The 16,497-nt window shown below is 44.1% G+C and overlaps 1 pseudogene; it reads right to left on the bottom strand.

Moving 5' to 3' along the window:
• Positions 1-11,921: 11,921 nt before the first annotated feature.
• On the bottom strand, positions 11,922-16,079 carry LOC129811648 (piRNA biogenesis protein EXD1-like; annotated as a pseudogene).
• Positions 16,080-16,497: the final 418 nt, after the last annotated feature.

Genomic DNA, 16,497 nt, shown 5'->3' on the forward strand with positions numbered 1-16,497 from the left:
TACCATGTCCAGCGGAATCGTGGCCTCCCTGATCAGCCCTGACCCTAGCGGTCGGCTATCTAAGGAGTGCACAGGGAAAGGAGGGTCTATCTGTACCAACGGAATACCCAACTTACGGGCTAGACCGCGATCCATAAAACTCCCAGCTGCGCCTGAGTCTACTAGCGCCTTATGCTGGAGAGAAGGGAAAAACGCAGGGAAAAAAATAACCAAAAACATGTGACCGACAGGAAGCTCTGGGTGAGTCTTGTGCCTACTCACCTGGGGTGACAGAGAAGTATTCCGCCTGCCATCTCTACTCCCAGAGGCGCCTCTCCAACACCGGTCTGAAGTGTGTCCTCTCCTGCCACAATAGGTGCAAGAGAAACCACCTCCTCTGGCCCCCCTAGATGCAGCCCCTCCCAACTCCATCGGAGTTGGAGCGGGAGGGCTGGCAGGTGGAACTGACAGGACCCCCTCTGAACGCCCGCGGGCAGCTAGCAGGTTGTCCAGTCGTATAGACATGTCAATTAACTCATCGAGAGAGAGTGTAGTGTCTCGACAAGCTAGCTCCCGACGGACGTCCTCCCGAAGGCTACATCGATAATGGTCCATCAGGGCCCTGTCATTCCACCCCGCACCAGCAGCCAAGGTCCGGAACTCCAAGGCGAAGTCTTGCGCACTCCTCGTCTCCTGTCTGAGGTGGAACAGTCGCTCACCCACCGCTCGGCCCTCCTGAGGGTGGTCAAATACGGCCCGAAAGCGGCGGGTGAACTCTGGGTAGTGGTCTCGAACCGAGTCTGGGCCGTTCCAGACCGCATTTGCCCATTCCAGGGCTGTACCCGTCAGACAGGAGATGAGGAGGCTAACACTCTCCTCTCCAGAGGGAGTCGGATGAACGGTGGCCAAGTAGAGCTCCAACTGGAGCAAAAACCCCTGACACCCAGCCACCGCTCCGTCGTACTCCCTTGGGAGCGCGAGACGCAATGCGCCTGAACCAGATGCCGATGTTGATGGGGAAGGTTGCGCCGTCTGGGAAGGAGCTGGCATAGATGTCGGGATACCACTCCTCTCCCATCGTTCCATCCTCTCCATCATCATGTCCATCGCCGACCCTATCCGATGGAGAACGGCGGTGTGATGAAGGACACGCTCCTCCATCGATGGAAGAGGGGTGGTTGCTGCTTCTGCTGACTCCATTACGGGGGTGCGGGCTTCTGTAACACTTCCAGTGGTGGAATAAAAGAGTCAGGTGCAGAGAGCAGGAATATCTTGAACAAGTGGATGTTTATTCCCTTATAGAAATAACATATAATTCGGCGACGCCACACAAAACACAAGGCGCGTAAAGAATATTGTCCAAGGAAAAATGTAACATAGAAATCCACTCCTGAACACCACCAACACGAAACAGAAAAACAAGCCCGCACAAAAGTCAGCGGGCAAACTGGGTTTAAATAACCCCTAACCTAAACACACAACAGGTGAAACAAATTAGACAAACTCAAAGGAAAACAGAAAAGGGGATCGGTGGCAGCTAGTAGACCGGAGACGACGACCGCCGAGCGCCGCCCGAACGGGAAGAGGTACCATCCTCGGCGGGATTCGTAACACACGCATACCCCACAAGACATGCCACCAGAGGTCTCTTCACATTCCTCAAGTCCAGAACAGACTATGGGAAATGCACAGTACTACATTACATAGAGCCATGACTACATGGAACTCTATCCCACATCAAGTAACTCATACAAGCAGTAAAATCTAATAAAAGAAACAGATAAAACTACACCTTATGGAATAGTGTGGACTATGAAAAGACACACACAGGCACACACACACGCATACGCACACATATGCTAACACACTCACTCTACACATACATACATTGTAATATTGTTGCATTGCTGTATTATGGATTTTGTATTGTAGATATGTTGTGGTAAAGTTGTGGTAAAGTGCAATGTACTGTTTTATTTTGTATGTAAGTGCCATAATCTTGTTTGGACCCCATGAAGCAGCTTGGCAGCAGCTAATGGAGATCCGTAATAAATACAAATACAAAGAAAAGAGAGGGGAGGTAAAACAGTTTACCCACAAATCTGCCTTGGTGTGCTCACTAGTTCATTCAACTCAAGGCAGGAAAGTAAAGACCATCTGCTCTATTCAGACAGCAACCCCACCTCAAAATCCTCCCTTTGCCCAAGTCACATTTACCGCTTTCATTACCATTGGCCAGTAGATTGCTTGACCAAATACCCCCTCTCTCACAGGAGCCATTTATCCTAATGGGAGCCAAGGTTGGTCAAGCGACTGTTAGTGGGGATTGGGGATTTCTCTGTGTGTGTGTGTGTGTGTGTGTGTGTGTGTGTGTGTGTGTGTGTGTGTGTGTGTGTGTGTGTGTGTGTGTGTGTGTGTGTGTGTGTGTGTGTGTGTGTGTGTGTGTGTGTGTGTGTGTGTGTGTGTGTGTGTGTGTGTGTGTGTGTGTGTGACTGTGAGAGCCAAGGAGTCTCTGATGCCTCATCCCCTACTGGCGCAGAATGAAAGGCATCAGCAGAGAGTTGGACAGCGCACGGTCACAGCCATCAGTGTCACTGGACCAGCCATGACAGGCAGCTGCTCTTCTCTTCCCATCGCCAGGCCTGGAATGGGCAGTAACATTTACACAGCTAATGGACAGGCTAGGCTTGGGATGTATTGTTCAGCTTTAGAACTGGCCTTCAATGGAATACAAACTTTTAGTTGATGAGCTGGGCTCATATGGGGAACTGTCCGTAGCTTTCAGATGGTGAACTACCACTCTAACTGTGCCAGTGCCTGGTATTGACATTTAGACACTGCCACTTTGTTCAAGGCTTCTTTCTGGTTCTTCCTCCACCACAGTAACTGTCCCTCCATCTCAGAAGTGTTATGGGTGGATCTGACGACATCTATCCTTGCGGTGCCCATGCAGTGTGTGGTGTACTATGGCTGTCTACTCTGGAACTGGGCAGCCACACACAGTGTCCACCGGCCTGTTTGAAGGCACACCAGGTGGGGCCAAACAAACACACATTAATCTGCGCTTTTTATGAATATTCAGACACAGCTGTCTGTGATGGGGAGATAGCAGCTGGTGCGTTTGGGCCTTGCTGATATCCCAGTGCCATCCCTGGACAGGAGCCCCTGCATCTGGGCCAACGGTACGGCCAGCCAGCCTGCCTGCCAGGCCCAGGCTCCCCAAACCCCATAGCTGACAACTTTTACAAGCAGCAGGTCAAAGACTCAATCAGACACCTCTAGGGGCCAGTCAGCTGACACAGGAAGTCACTTGTGACACTACTGTACACAGAAACGTTGTGTGTTTGTTCCACTAGCTGGTAGCAAACTTGAATCCTGCCATGAAGTGAAAGGACAATTTTCCATTCTCTCGTTTCTTTTCAATGAAACAGTAGGTACAGATGGGTGGTAATTAATACAACTGTGTTATAAACAGCTTTTAAAACAGATGGCATTCCTTTCTGTATCACGTTTGATTTCCCATTTAGAGCTTTTGTTAAGCATTCCTGACAAAGGAAAGCATCTAACATTGAATTAAACATACATTTTTATTGACTCATAAGGACATGTTCATTATGATTACGTTCAGCTGTACGTGGTGTGAGGGACAGAGCATAACTGATTGGCATATCTTGGCACCAATCTGTCTTGGAACAAATGAATGTGGTGTGAAGAATACTGTATGGTGAAATTGTTCATTACTGCTGAATGGCTAATAGGCTTAAAATGGCATTGACAATGTCCCACATGAGATCAATCAAATTTGCTATTTTTAATTGCCAAACTTGATCCACCACTAATCCAATAATATTGCCACAAGTAAAGATATAATGGTGAGTAGGTTTGGAGAAAAAGCTTGGCGGAGGGACTGAAGGAGTTTGTGTTTGGTGTGCCTACTGTTGGTGCCTACCAGGCAGACTGCTGGTTGGCCCTGGCAACATGGCATCATCCGGCCAGGCAGGCTGTCAGTGTGCCAGGAGCAGAGCCCAGCTGCCAGGCCAAACCAGCAGGCACTAATTCAGCCAGCCACAGGGAATCCTTCTCCCACCTCTAAGCCCTTCCCTGTGGCTATAACCAACCCTCCCACACAAAAACACACACACACCTAACTGACTCACATCCCCCAACATCAGCCTTAATTATGCCAAACTTGCCAGAACCTAATCTCCCATCTTTTTAATCAAATACATTTGTAACAGATGATGGTGCCAATATCCAGATGTCTTATTACCAGAGATTCTGGAGAATAAACATATTTTCTTCTGTTGACCAGCACTACCCTCTTCTCGATACAGCAAAGCCTATGAGGCCTCACTGAGAAATGTGCCTTTGCATCTTCCTTGATGCTGAGATTAATTTGTGTGCTGTCTCTGGTTGCTGTATTGAAGATGTGTGGAACAGCAAGTGGAGTTTCCATTATTTTTCATGGATCTCTTTGACACATGTCCATGTTCATCTTTGTGAATAATGAATGTCCTGCTCGTTTTGTCATTATCCGCCATGTGGTTAAGAACACGACTCTGAACCCCAGGGACTGCAGTGAGGCCAGTTAGTCAGCGGTTGGTAAACTCATGTTCAAAATGCTCTGAAGCGTTAATCTGGCATTCTGATTGTTCTAGATCTTCTCTGCTGACGTCCCACTGTGTCCCTGGCCTCTACCCTGGGCACAGGATGAGCTGGGAAGGCTTCCACTAGTCCTCCAGTGCTGGAGTGTCTTTGTGCTATGCCATGGGGTTCATCATCAAGGCATCAGTGACACCCCACGCTCCAACCCTCCAGAGCAAGCAGGGTGTCAGACATGGGTGGTTCCTCTCTGGTCCTCTCACAACCCCTAAGGCAAGAGCCACCTCTCCTCATTCTCTCACCATGTACATACGTACATGAAGCCAAGTCACAAAGTCTCTTAAGTTATTTGTATCACTCAATAAATGGATGTAATGCATTCTGTAAATGCAGCCAGGGAGAGCCGGAGCGTTGCACAGAACCGAAGCCAGGACAACATACTGCTGGAGCTTAAAGGCCTGGGTGTGAATGTGCTCTCAAACAGTCCATTTGATGCCAGTTGTACAGATTGTCACAGGGGCATTTGTGTGGTATTCCGCGGGCCTGCCCTTTGCCCAGCTACACACGCCTCATCTGTTCACTCACCTGTCACTCAATCTGTTCCTACTGTTGCTGATTCAGTCTGCTCTGGTCACAATATGGCGGTGGGCTCCTGCTGGAGAGAGAACCCTCCAAAGGCCCCAGCCAGCGTAGCCTAGTCTCCAGCCTGCTGCCTCCCTGTGTACACAGGAGAGGAGAGGGAGAGAGCCCTACAGAGACACATGTGCAGATATTAACATTCAAGGTCCCAGGCATGATATAGAATCAGCATTTAGGTTAGGGCTGAAGCAATCAAAGCCGAATTTACAAGATTAAGCTGCTTTTGCCTCTAAGGCCCTTATGTCTGAGAGCTGGTCATTAGGTTTGGTCACAGCTCTCAGATCTTGTCCGTGTGGAGCCTGACTAGTGACCACAGAGAAACACAGCATATCTTCAGTAGAACATACTGAAATATTAATGCTGTGTTTTGTAAAAAGAAATTGCCAACCTGAGTGGCCATCTGGGCAGCTTGGCTGTTCTCACGTTAACTATTCATTCCCCTGTTGAATACGACCAGTGCTGCATAGTGGGAGCTAATTGTGTTACTCTAGAGAGAGAGAATGAGGGAGAGAAAGAGAGGAACTATATGTAGGATGAATGACATGGGTCTTATGATAACAGATTAGTGTATTTGTTTTGTACAAACAGATGGAAGGCAAATACTGTAGAATGTAGAAGCTGATGATTGATGATGTGTATGTCCCTGTGGACAGGGATACTGCAGTTCAGACTATTAGTTGACTCTTGTTTTCACATTTGAGAAGCACAGACCAGAAGTGCCAGCTAATGCTCATCTCCGCCTATTTGCCTCAGTGCTCAGGTAAGATTGAAAAATCAAAACTCCCCAACACTACGGCAATTAAATCACCCACCTCTGACTGACTCTGCCACTCAGGCAAAACCACAGACACCCATGGGAGAGATGATGGCTGCCAACAGCAAGGCTCTCGCTGACACCTTATGCCAGTCATCACACCTGACAGCAGAGAAGTGCTTTCTTGGGGAGCCACAACCACTCAGGCCTGATGATCAAGACCTGACACACACAGGGAGAGAGATGATCCAGGGAATGACCCGAACACTGCTCTCAGCTCCTCTCTCCTTTCTGCTGAATCTACATAATGACAGGTGAGCTGTGGACAAGATAAGAGCTTGCCCAGGAGAGCTTAAGTCAAGTGTAAATATTAATGATGGTTTTGGCCAAGATGTGCAGATTGGAGCCAACCAACAAATGGAATGACAGTTCTAAGGAGAGGAACAGAAAAGGAGAGGGTAGGACAGTTTATCCCCCCTCTATGGTTAATAATTCATGAAAACCTATTAAATATGAACCAATCTGTAACCAAACACTAGTCATGAGGGATGCTAGTTGCCTAGGAACATTGACCTATTTTAAATACTACACCTTAATGTTGCTGTTAATGAGACCCTCCCCAGGAGAGTGGTAATACAGTAGAAAGTAAATAAAGCAGGCCACGACAATAACAGTTATATTGGCTCCTGTCACAAACGGGATACAAGCCCCGGTGATCAATAATGCAGTTGTGTCTGTTGTGTCAGGATGCCTCTGGGATCTGAGGCATTCCTCCACTGAACCTGCCTGAGCATGTGTATAGAGATAGGCCCCAATTCTGACCGGAGTTAAGCGTGTGTAAATGGAACATTATTTCCTTTTTATGCACTTGTCTATGCGTATTCTGACCTTGAACTTAAGCATGTGAATAGCATGCTATTCACCCACTATTCGTTCAGGGTGGAGATGTAAGAAATGAAGGTGTGGCAGAGGTGTGTCTACAGATAAGCCGTATTCTGACCTTGTCTAAACACCCTGATAATACCAACACCTTTACGTGCGAGGAAACCATGAATAAGGTCACACAAACCTTCTGGTTCAAAGTGGGAAAAGTATCAACTTTATTTTTTCCAATATAAATAACAGTCTTCTCCATGCACTGTAATTTCTAAATCGATAAGAGATATTGATAAGAACTAGGTAAATGAGTGAGCCGTTTGGAGAAGGGGATTGTAAATACACATAGCAATTGCTTTAGATTATATTTCCTTATGATCCCTGGAGACGAATGTGAAACCAGCCATATGGAAGCAAACTGAAACTCATATCAACATGACATGTATTGCAGCCCCTTATCCACAGGTGCCATTGTTCTGAATTTGAATAGTGTTCCCTCATATTTTGCGTGGATGAAATTTGGACACCCAAACTATAGGCTTCTGTGGGGCTGTACCTGCAGAGTTCATCTATGCGCTTTAGAATGTTTTAATTATAGCCTATGCCCGGACTTTTCTCAGTTAAATTTTACAATTTGTATCATGTTAAATATTAGCCACTATCTGGAGCCACCATCAGTAATACCCACATACATTTATAATTGTCTCTTTAGTGTTCGTTTTCTTCAATTTGTAGCCTCCATTTTGCATCATTCCATTTCCCTTTCTTTCCTCTGTCAGGTCCGTGTAGTTGTTCCAGAGGGTCGCTTGCTTTACTGGATCATATTAGGCTATGGTTGTGCAATAATTTGGAACATGCAGTCTATTTGAGTCATTATGGAAGTCAGACCACACATACTGTAGCAGGTTAAAACTGGATACTGGCATATGGTTCAAGATGACTGGACCATTATCCAACAGTTCCATGATTAGTGAGAATTAGGGTAGATTTATAGGACTATTGTTCCACCCCTATTGTACACTTTTTTCCACCTTCCAATATTTCATGGATGGAACTTGAACATGACAATTTTCAGGATGAATCAAACCCCTGTATTTTTTATTCATCAATATATTTAGTGCGTAAAGGCTCTCCTAGCCCTAAAATTTACCAAAATAATCTACAAGATCAGAGTATTTTTAAATGTACAAGTTAGTCCTGAAAAGAAGATGAATATACATACAGTTGAAGTCAGAAGTGTACATACACTTAGGTTGGAGTCCTTAAAACTCGTTTTTCAACCACTCCACAAATTTCTTGTTAGCAAACTACAGTTTTGGCAAATCTACTTTGTGCATGACACAAGGAATATTTCCAACAATTGTTTACAGACAGATTATTTCACTTATATCATTGTATCACGATTCCGTTAGGTCAGAAGTTTACATACACTAAGTTGACTGTGCATTTAAACAGCTTGGACAATTCCAGAAAATTATGTCATGGCTTTAGAAGCTTCTGATAGGCTAATTGACATCATTTGAGTCAATTGGAGGTGTACCTGTGGATGTATTTCAAGGCCTACCTTCAAACTCAGTGCTTCTTTGCTTGACATCATGGGAAAATCAAAAGAAATCAGCCAAGACCTCAGAAAAATAATTGTAGACCTCCACAAGTCTGGTTCATCCTTGGGAGCAGTTTCCAAATGCCTGAAGGTGCCACGTTCATCTGTACAAACAATAGTACGCAAGTATAAACACCATGGGACCACGCAGCCGTCATACCGCTCAGGAAGGAGACAAGTTCTGTCTCCTAGAGATGAACGTACTTTGGTGCGAAAAGTGCAAATCAAACCCATAACAACAGCAAAGGACCTTGTGAAGATGCTGGAGGAAACGGGTACAAAATGATCTATATCCACAGTAAAACAAGTCCTATATCGACATAACCTGAAAGGCCGCTCAGCAAGGAAGAAGCCACTGCTCCAAAACCGCCATAAAAAAGCCAGACTACGGTTTGCAACTGCACATGGGGACATAGATCGTACTTTTTTGGAGAAATGTCCTCTGGTCTGATGAAACAAAAATGGAACAGTTTGGCCATAATGACCATCGTTATGTTTGGAGGAAAAAGGGGGATGCTTGCAAGCCGAAGAACACCATCCCAACCGTGAAGCACGGGGGTGGCAGCATCAGGTTGTGGGGGTGCTTTGCTGCAAGAGGGACTGATGAACTTCACAAAATAGATGGCATTGGAGTGGCCATCACAAAGCCCTGACCTCAGTCCTATAGAAAATGTGTGGGCAGAAATGAAAAAGCGTGTGTGAGCAAGGAGGCCTACAAATCTGGTTCAGTTACACCAGCTCTGTCAGGAGGAATGGGCCAAAATTCACCCAACTTATTGTGGGAAACTTGTGGAAGGCTACCCGAAATGTTTGACCCAAGTTAAACAATTTAAAGGCAATGCTACCAAATACTATATTGAGTGTATGTAAACTTCTGACTCACTGGGAATGTGATGAAATAAATAAATTCTGAAATAAATCATTCTCTATATTATTATTCTGACATTTCACATTCTTAAAATAAATTGGTGATCCTAACTGACCTAAAACAGGGCATTTTAACTAGGATTAAATGTCAGGAATTGTGAAAAACTGACTTTAAATGTATTTGGCTAAGGTGTATGTAAACTTCCAACTTCAACTGTATGTAATCAATTCACATTCTATTCTGATTAGCTGTTTTGAAGGTTGTGTATGAAGTTTATAGTTTGGATAAAGCATACAGTAACTGTATGAAGGAGTTCATTGTGTGGTTGTTGTTTATTTAACTGTGGAAGGAATTGTTTGTTCTGACCCACATTTAGACACGATGAGCAAACAGTAGACCTCCACTCCACGTTCCTCCGGAGAAGAGGCACAACATTGAAACAACAATTTCTTGTAACCAATAAACACAGCGGGTATTTCTAAAGTTTATGTTTATGTCTGTGTCCTACCTTCTCGACCTGACACTAAAAGTAACCATACACATCCTGCTGCGATGTTCAAGGTGTAGTCATCTCCCCTCAAAAGTAAAGAGACTGTCTGAAGTTAGGGGCCAGGGGGGAGGAGGTAGGAAGCCATGACTACCGTGTGACAAGGGCCCTGTTCCTTCCTCCCAGGCCTGAGAAACAGGAAGCGGAGCTCATAATGCATTATTGTGACGGACAGGAAATGCAGTGTCCTCTAAAATAAGGTCCCTCTCTACCTGTCAATGACAGGTCCCTGCCCTCTATAGCCCTGTGGCAGACTTCTCTCCTACTGCACCCCTTTCTTTCTTCACGTCAGCAAGAAACAGAGACTGGGGAGAGCATGTCCATTACTGTAACAATATAGCATACAGAACAACTAGAACCAGAGTGTTTAGTCATAACCTGCAAATCTACATCCCCATCATCATGTATTATAGAAAATGGTGGATAAACAATGGGAATGTTGAGTGTTTTATGACCAAAGGCAATGACAGACTGGCAATTTCAGGAACAGGACGAGTATGGCACACAATGGACTGGGCCATGTGATTTCTGCCAACCAAACACAGTACACTTCATATATACTGAATGATTGACACAACCCAACAGGGAAGAGAGCCTCGAGAAACCCTTAGAGCACCCTCCTGCATTTACAGCCTCTGTCAGTGTTACAATGCTAAATGGATTGGATTTATATTTTCATTCGCATCACTTGAAACAAGACAGTTGTGATAGTGTATATTCTGTATGATGTCTAAGAAGACTAGGTATTCTGTATATTGTTTATTGCTTGCTGGCAGCACTTTCTCACTAAGGACAATTGTAGTTGGTGAATAAAGATTATTCTGATATCTAAAATATGATCTAAAGGCCTAGGAGGTGAAGCATATGAGAAGGATCCAGGATCTGTCCATCCAGTCCCTAGCAGAAGCTGAGGAGAAGTGGTTGCTAAGAGAGATGGGTCTTTGTGCTCTGCTCCCTCCTAGTTAATTAAAAGCCTACTTTATCTGTTTCATGCTTTCAATGAGGGGTCCTGGCACAGGTCCAAGCTGCTATATCTAGATAGCCATAGCAATAAGATGTGATTAATGTGGGCCCCATTTGTATCTCGCACCCTGCTGCTGTTTGAACACATTGTTTTGTCTTAATATCCTGTTTTGTTCCCAAACCGTACCTCCGAAAATTAATTCAAAGAGGCTGTTTGTGGAACATCTGTGCAATATCCGCATTGCAGGATCCTTATTTAGGAAACCGATAGTAGATTGATAAGACAAGGCTTTGTTTGCTGTGTAAAACATGGCAGGTGTTGTGTACTTGTGATCATCACCATCTGAACTTCTTGAGTGATTAGTGCTGCAGACAGGCAATATCAATTTAATAATGTCAACGTCCTGCATTCATTCCGTGCCAACTCTAATGGTTTTCCAGTCATCTGTAATCAAAGGAACCTTCCATAAACAAGGTTTTTCCTCAATTAACAGCAAATCCATCAATGCTTTCCTTAGCTTTCCGCCTCAATTAATAGCAAATCCATCAATGCTTTCCTTAGCTTTCAGCCTCAATTAATAGCAGCCAAGAAGCCAAGTTTTTAGGCAATTAATCATCATAAGTTAAATGCATTTAGCTTTTGGGTGTTTTGTTCTAACATGTCCCAACACAACTTCCCATTGGACTTTTGAGGAGAAAAAAAATGTGTGATTAACAACGAAATTACCACGACAAGAAAAACAAGTTTTATTTCCACAACTAACTAATGAGGTTTCCTTTGAAGAAACATTTAGAATGATAATTCTGCCAGTGCTGCATACATGGTATTCCTAGATGGCTGGAATGCATTGATGGGTGAAGTACCACTGCATGTAGTCATATCGAAGGAATTAGTCGGACATTATTGCACTGTAACCTAGCAGAATATCACTGTACGCTGAGGACCCTATTACCAAGTGAAATGACTGCACTTAACATATTCAGAATGTACCATTACTCACGCAAATCAGGCCAGAAAGAGAGAAACACAGAATCACAATAAGCAGAGTACTGAACTGGTGTTTAATTTACATTTGTAACAAGTGTGAACAGCAATTTGAATAAACAAAAAAATGTACTCAAGGTACACAAAGTAAACTAGACGCCATAAATACAGAATTATCAAAATATCACTCATCCAATTTTAATTTGATGTGAATCTACTGTCGTTTTTCCATTTGAAATAGTTTTTCCATTTGAAATTTAACTGAAACACTACTGTTTTCCCCCCAAACATTGATGCAATTTATATTGCAAACAAAATTGACAATTTACTGCCATCTAGTGGTCTTTGTAGAATAAACAATTACACAAGTAATTTTCAACCAATCCTTCACAACCATAGGTGGTCCTCTTAAGTCTTTCTAAAGGAAATGAAGGAGAGACTGAGAGGAGAGGTGAGACCTTGGGGTTTCTGGATGAAGAGGCCTCACTCTGCCCCAGGGATGTTTTCAGGCAGGGCAGCCTGCTGGGGCACAGCTCACTGTACTGGGCTGAGTCTTGGGCCTGGGGGGACAGGCACTTCCACCCTCCCCACTGGGGTCTGGGTCTTTAGGACCCTGGGGCTCTCCTTTGGGACCTGGGCCGCTTGGGCCGCTGGCATCGGGAATACCAGGCCTCTTCCCAGGGAGAGGAAGGCAGGGAGGGTTGGTGGTGCTGGATCTTTCATCAGAGACCTCCCTCTGCCTGCCATTGTGTCCATCACTATCTCCATGAGTCCTGATTCTCCTTATTCTGATGGAGCCGCTGGGCTGACGACTCCAGATGGCTGTTTCCTGGAGCTCTGCTGGACCTCTGGGGTCAGGGCACTGGGCATAGCATGGAGGTCAGATGCCACGGGATATTGCTGGGACAGGGGGTCTCTGCTCTGCTGGGGCCTGCAGCCCTGGTACTGGTCCTGGGACTACAGGCTCCTCTGCTGTGGGGACAGGGCGGCCAGGTTGTCTTGGGGGGCTGTGTTCTGGCCCTGCCCATCCTGTGATGGGGGTAGGGGTCTGGGGTTGGAGCGCTCCAGCAGGCCCTGCTCAGTGACAGGGTAACGGTCGATGGCCCACTCCTGCCGCATGTGCTTCAACTCCCGCAGCTCCAGAACACTGCTCTGTAGACAGACACACAAAGCAGCACATAAGCATCTATATCATCTCATCTCATCTCACTGGGACATGTATATCTCAGATAATAACTGTCATTGAGATCTATAAATGTTTATGTCACTAACTCTATTACAATGTTTTCCGTCAACATTGACATTTGTCATGTGTACAGTAATGAGTAAGTGAGTCTGGATGTTTGAGGATGTAAGTCCTTTATTTATCTGGGCGGTTGTGTGGTGGGTCATGTGTGTGTAGCTCATTGACTTGGTGTGGAAAGGTTCCTCATGGCTGCTGCTAAGGTAGTAGTCCACCAGGCCTGTGTAGTCAGCTAGCCTCAGAGGCTGCAGATGGATCACCGACAGAGCCATGACCTTCAGCAGGGACCCAGGGCAGAAGAAAGGCATTGATGTTTATGGTTAGGTACACATTGGTGCAACGACCGTGCTTTTTTCGCGAATGCGCTTGTTAAATCACCGGTTTGGCGAAGTAGGCTGTGATTCAATGATAAATTAACAGGCACCGCTTCGAATGTATGCAACGCAGGACACGCTAGATAAACTAGTAATATCATCAACCATGTGTAGTTAGAACTAGTGATTATGTTAAGATTGATTGTTTTTTATAAGATAAGTTTAATGCTAGCTAGCACCTTACCTTGGCTCCTTGCTGCACTCACATAACAAGTAGTCAACCTGCCACGCAGTCTCCTCGTGGAGTGCAATGTAATCGGCCATAATCGGAGTCCAAAAATGCAGATTACCGATTGTTATGAAAACTTGAAATCGGCCCTAATTAATCGCCCATTACGATTAATCGGTCGACCTCTAGTACAGACACACAAAATCAAGTCTTACAATGCAGATACACACACACACAGAGCACATCCATACTTTTGTGCTATGTTCCCTGCTTTATGTACCTTGGTGAGCAGAGACTTGATCTTGAGAGAGGAGAGTCGTGATAAGGGCATCTTCAGATGTAGGCTCACAACCTCCTGTAGAGTCCTGACCCTGTCTGGCAGGAAGCTACTTGTCTCTGTATAGAAGTACAAGATATCTACCACCTATGGAGAAATAACCCAAACATATCACAGTGATAAGGCTGGGAGGGTAACACTCAGTCTATGCCTACAGGGCAGTAAGAATACATTCATAGAACAACAACAAAGCTTCGGCTGCACACTCTAGGATCATACATTTTCTACAATACAGTACCTGCGTGTCAAAGACGTTGATGACATTTACTCCAAACTGAGCCCTCAGACATCCGGCAATCCTCCGGCAGCTATAGGTGACCTGAATAAGATAAATATCCAGACAGAGGTGAAATTACATACGGTAGAAGTCAAATGGATTAATATAATAATCTCCTGTTTACATTACTCACCTTTAGCATAAATGACTTAAATGTAAATGTTATTTTCCAGGATCATGGACAGGCTGTTCTTGAAGGCCCGGGCTCCAAGCATCAGGAAGTCAAAGAGGTACACCTTGTTCTTAGTGGCAATCTGCAAATGAGATTGGATATAGTTCAGCAGTTCAAATTTCCATTCATGACAAGTAATAGATAACGTGAAATAGAAAATGATGAACATATTCATATCCAAAAGCCTAGGTAGGATTACTTCGAGCTCTGTCTCTCTTTCCTCACCTGCAGTCAACAGACTCCCTCATGCTGGAACGTCCCAAACCCGTCTGCTCCTATCTCGATCACCTGCTGCTTCCGGATGTGCATCATCTAGGTGGAGAGAGCATGACCAAGCAAGGTACTAGAGATCACTCCGTACGCCCACAGGACAAATGGCACACAGCTCCTTAGACTCATTACAGCTTCATTTTCTTCAGAGATGTTATCCACGTCTGTATGCTAAGAGGCTATGTAAAGTGAAGCGTACGCACAGGGGGCGAAGTGAAATGAAACAGTAATTGTGAGGGTTAGGTACTCACAGCAGGACCAAGCTTCTCATGGAGCTCATCAATGACCACAATGTTGACATGGCTCTCATCAATTTCATTATCATCTGAGGAAGGGAGACATCTATTTTGTTGAGCTACATCATCATATAGCTAGCTACCTAATGAAAAAAGCTAATGATGCAAACCTTTGGCTTCAGTTAGCTAAATGTGTACAATAGAGTATAGAACATGAGGTTACTAACTCAGTAGGAGATTCTTCCTGTATGGCTGAAACTCTGCCACAGTCAGGTGACCTTCAGGTCTGTGGTCACTAGAGTTATCTGTGCCACAAATTGAATACAGGGTCAGTTTCTTGCATTATTACATGCAATACTAATAAGACATTCATTTCAATGTGAGCAAAGTCAAGTAAAAAAAGTAAAGATACCTTAACCTTTACTTAACACCCATCCTGGATCCAGGAGCATCCTCATCAGTAAAAGCTGCCTAGCATAGTCTAGCATAGCGCCACAAGTAAATAATAGCATATAAATATCATGAAATCACAAGTCCAAAACAGCAAATGAAAGATAAACATCTTGTGAATCCAGCCATCATTTCCGATTTTTAAAATGTTTTACAGCGAAAACACAATATGTATTTCTATTAGCTAACCACAATAGCCAAAGACTCAACCACATATTTTCACCATGTTTCTACCGCATAGGTAGCTATCACAAAACCGACCAAATAGAGATATAATTAGTCACTAACCAAGAAACAACTTCATCAGATGACAGTCTTATAACATGTTATACAATAAATTTATGTTTTGTTCGAAAATGTGCATATTTGAGGTATAAATCATAGTTTTACATTGCAGCTACCATCAAACATATCACCAAAGCAGTCAGAATAATTACAGAGAGGAACGTGAAATATCTAAATACTCATCATAAAACATTTATGAAAAATACATGGTGTACAGCAAATGAAAGATAAACATCTTGTGAATCCAGCCAATATTTCCGATTTTTTAAGTGTTTTACAGCGAAAACACAATATAGCATTATATTAGCTTACCACAATAGCCAAACACACAACCTCATTTATTCACCGCACAGATAGCATTCGCAAAAACCAGCAAAATATATAAAATGAATCACAAACCTTGACCAACTTCATCAGATGACAGTCTTATAACATCAGGTTATACAATACACTTATGTTTTGTTCGAAAATGTGCATATTTAGAGCTGCAAACCGTGGTTATACATTGTGAATATGTAGCATCAATTCACCAGAATGTCCTGAGCTATTTTGGACACTCACCTAATCTGACCAAAGAACTCATCATAAACTTTACTAAAAAATACTTGTTGTATGGCAAATGAAAGATACACTGGTTCTTAATGCAACCGCCGTGTTAGATTTTTAAAAATAACTTTACCATAACAAACAGCTTGCGTTATTGCGAGACAGCGCCCGCCAAAACGGCGGAGAATAGAAATAACATTTTCCACAGAAATACGAAATAACATCATAAATTGTTCTTACTTTTGCTGAGCTTCCATCAGAATCTTGTGCAAGGAGTCCTATTTCCAGAATAAATCGTTGTTTGGTTTTAGAATGTCCTTTT

This window comes from Salvelinus fontinalis, chromosome 15, assembly GCF_029448725.1.
Source record: "Salvelinus fontinalis isolate EN_2023a chromosome 15, ASM2944872v1, whole genome shotgun sequence".
In the NCBI taxonomy this organism is placed as follows: Eukaryota; Metazoa; Chordata; class Actinopteri; order Salmoniformes; family Salmonidae; genus Salvelinus; species Salvelinus fontinalis.